General features: G+C 41.2%; 1 long non-coding RNA gene across 1 annotated transcript; it reads right to left on the bottom strand.

Annotated features, from left to right (window-relative positions):
• Positions 1 to 1,270: 1,270 nt before the first annotated feature.
• On the bottom strand, positions 1,271 to 2,122 carry LOC135554929 (uncharacterized). The gene is made up of 3 exons (XR_010457787.1): positions 2,043 to 2,122; positions 1,777 to 1,896; positions 1,271 to 1,333 (listed from the first exon to the last, which is right to left on the bottom strand). It is a non-coding gene; the product is annotated as an uncharacterized LOC135554929 (long non-coding RNA).
• Between the last annotated feature and the right edge of the window lie 1,845 nt (positions 2,123 to 3,967).

Raw genomic sequence — 3,967 nt, 5'->3', positions numbered from 1 at the left:
TGTTCAAAACATGACATGTGAAGTGACACGGACACTATGGCATGTCCCCATGCCATAACCAGGGCAAAGAGTTTTTCCTGCTCAGGTCAAGGAGGTTGGTAAAACTGTAGGGAATCTTGGAGGATGATTTTCTAAATATTTATAGTAATCCTTCTCCATTGGGGTTAATACTCTGACCATGCTGTTATAGAATCAAAGGGGGACCAACTCCACATTAATGCCCATGATTTTGGAATGAGATATTTGACGAGCAGGTGTCCACATACTTTTGGGTATGTACCTTGTGTTGACGTACAAGTAGTTCTGTAGTTTTGACTCTTAAGGGAATATTATACCTCAGTAGATTTTACTCTGCAGTACTGATGCTCTACTGCCCTCTGTTGACTCTACTGCCAGTTAGATTCTCTGAGGGGTTTTGTACAGATCCTCCACTCACACCACTGTGTCTCTTGTCCAGTAATACACAGCAGAGTCCTCTGCTCTCAGACCAGACAGCTTCAGAGTCATCATGCTGTTGGAATTATCTTTAGTCGTTTCCATGCGTCCTTCAAAAGTTTTAGCATGGTAACCTAGGCCTAATCCAGAATAACCCATCCATTCCAGAGATTTTCCTGCTGGCTGTCGTATCCAGTGTGTGCTGTGGCTGTTAAAGTTGAATCCAGATATCTTACAGGATAGACTGAAAGTCTCTCCAAGCCTTTTCAGGACTGAACTGGAGGGACTGGATTCCAGACTCATTTGTCCATTTAAACCTGATGGAGAGAGAAAGAAATATGGAGAATGTGTTAGAGGAAAGCAGCAGAGAAATTAAGGAAAGCAGAGAAGAGAGTTTACAAAAAAACATTGTCCATGTTCAGCCATTCAACAAAGAACAGTTGATTAAGTACTGCAGAACTCACATGGCAGACAGAGAGAGAGCAGCAGAAGGTAGAGTTTTCCCATCTTACAGAGGGTGGAAATATGAACTCAGCTGCTCCACACAAGACAACAGGTCAGCAGCAGAACATAAGTATATATGAACTCTGAGGGATCTGGATTTACATCATGATGTCATGGGGAGGGGCTGTTGAATGAGGTCAGAGGTAAATGTATGAGTCATCAGTAGGGCCAAGATTTTATTTAATCTTTAGTTTTGACAGGGAGTCATGTTGATATCAAGGTTAATTTCCAATAAATAAATACAAATATGAATATGAAATGCTAAATAGAAATACAAAGCACGATACAAAAAAAAACAGCTCTTTAACCTGGGTCCTGAGTTTGTCATGGGGTGGACTGGCTCTATTCATCAGACATCTGGACTGACTCAACATTTGGAGGAACTGTGGGGAACCTTGGTGGATGATAAAAAGCTTAATCATGATTTAAAAGGCAGATTTTAGACATCTTAATGCAATTCTCTCTCTCCTTACTATACCTCTCCTCAGGGAAATGTGTACTTTGTATTGATGTACAGTAGTTCTGTTTACAATACACTGTATGTTTCGGCTCTCAGGGGAATATTATACTTCAGTAGATTTTACTCTGTTGTACTGACGCTCTACTGCCCTCTGTTGACTTAGATTCTCTAAGTGGTTTTTGTACAAATCCTCCACTCACTCACACCACTGTGTCTCTCATGCACAGTAATACACAGCAGAGTCCTCTGCTTTCAGACCAGACAGCTTCAGAGTCTTTAGTCGTTTCCATACGTCCATCAAAGCTTTTAGCATGGTTACCTAGACCTAATCCAGAGTAAACTACCCACTCCAATGCTTTCCCTGCAGGTTGTCTTACCCAATGTGTGTTGTAGCTACTAGAGGTTACCCCAGGTCCCGTACAGGAGAGACTGAGTTTCTTCAGGCTTTTTCATGACTGAATTGGAGGGAATGGACTCTAGACTCAGACCATTTAAACCTAATGGTGAGAGAGAATGAAATATGAAGAATGTATTAGGAAAAGCAACAGAAAATTAAGGATAGCAAGAGAAGAGAGTTTGCAAAAAACATTGTCAATGTTCAATCATTCCAAAAAGACAGCTGATTAAGTACTGCAGAACTCACAGGTCAGACAGAGAGAGAGAGAGCAATAGAAGGGAGAGTTTTTCCATCATACTGAGAGTAGAGATATGAACTCAGCTACTTCACACAAGACATCAAGTCAGCAGCAGAACATAAGTATATATGAACTCTGAGGGATCTGGATTTACATCATGATGTCATGGGGGAGGGGCTGATAAATGAGGTCAGAGGTCAATTTATGACTCATAAGTAGGGCCAGGAGTTGTACTTTAAAAACACCTTGAGGATGGATCCTAAACAATGTTTGCCATGTTTCTGTCGATATTATGGAGCTAATTTTGAAAAAAGTTTGGCGTTGTAGTGGTACCATTTTCCGGTCGATTTCTCAGCCAAGCATGATGAAGAAACGGGAGCTATTTCGCCTACAAAAATAATATTTTTGGAAAAAAGGAACATTTGCTATCTAACTGGGAGTCTCCTGAGTGAAAGCATCTGAAGTTCTTCAAAGGTAAATGATCTAATTTGGTTGCTTTTCTTATTTTCGTGAAAATGTTGCCTGCTGCCAGCAGAGCCTAGCATAGCAAAAAACTGAAACTTACACAAATGCTTGTCTAGCGTTGGCTGTAACGCATATTTTGAAAATCTGAGATGACAGTGTGATTAACAAAAGGCTAAGCTTGTGTTTGAATATATTTCATTTGCGATTTTCATGAATCGGAAAAGTTTCCAGGGGTATTTATGTCCGCTGCGTTATGCTAATTTGTTTGAGGCTATGATTACGCTCCCGGATCCGGGATTGCTCGTCGCAAGAAGTTATCACATGACCTGACCAGGAACAGAGTTTTTCCTGATCAGGTCACTTAGTTAAAAAAGACTCCATGTTCTACTCTCCACACACATAACTGACTCACGGACTGAAGGAACTGTGGGGAACATGATGATTTTCAAAATATTGATAATCTTCATTAATTCATTTTATTGTGGGTTCATTGAAATGGAACATACTGTATATACATCCATTTATCAAGGAAATAATTAACATGTATTGAATAGTATATACAAAAAGGCCATTGGTGACAAAAACAGTACACTAGTATTCACAGGAAATGTTTTCAATGTGAAAAAAAGAGTCTGTTTTACATTTATACAGCAGAGTCCTCTGTTCTCAGAACATACAGCTTCGATACACCATTCTGTTAGTGTCACACCCTGATCTGTTGCACCTGTCTTTGTTATTGTCTCCAACCTTCTCCAGGTGTCGCCACTCTTCCCCATTATCCCAGTGTATTTATACCTGTGTTCTCTGTTTGTCTGTTGCCAGTTCGTTTTGTTCATCAAGCCAACCAGCGGTTTTCCCAGGTTTTCCCGGGTTTTGACCATTCTGCCTGACCTGACCCTGAGCCTGCCTGCCGTCCTGTACCTTGCCCCACTACTCTGAGTTATTGACCCCTGCCTGTTCTGACCCTGAGTTCTGCCTGCTGTTCTGGAACTTTTGAACCCTATCTGGATTATGGACATTTGCCTGCCTTGACCTGTCATTTTGCTTGGCCCTGTACTAGTAATAAACTTTTGTTACTTCGACACTGTTCTGATCTGTATTATTCTTAGCCGTCTATCTACCACCACAAAGCGAAGCTGGCACAAAGACCACTATCAACCAACTCTCTAAGGCCATAAGCAAAGAAGAAAATGCTCACCCAGAAGCAGCGCTCCTAGTGGCCGGGGACTTTAATGCAGGCAAACTTAAATCAGTTTTACCACATTTTTACCAGCATGTCACATGTGCAACCAGGGGGAAAAATCCGAAACCAACTTTACTCCACACACACAGAGACGCATACAAAGCTCTCCCTTGCCCTCCATTTGGCAAATCAGACCATAATTATATCCTCCTGATTCCTACTTACAAGCAAAAACTAAAGCAGGAAGCGCCAGTGACTCGGTCAATAAGAATCAGTCAGATGAAG

Source organism: Oncorhynchus masou, chromosome 15, assembly GCF_036934945.1.
Source record: "Oncorhynchus masou masou isolate Uvic2021 chromosome 15, UVic_Omas_1.1, whole genome shotgun sequence".
Lineage (NCBI taxonomy): Eukaryota > Metazoa > Chordata > Actinopteri > Salmoniformes > Salmonidae > Oncorhynchus > Oncorhynchus masou.
Note: the sequence above shows the minus strand (reverse complement) of the source record. Positions and strands in the feature narration are given on the sequence as shown.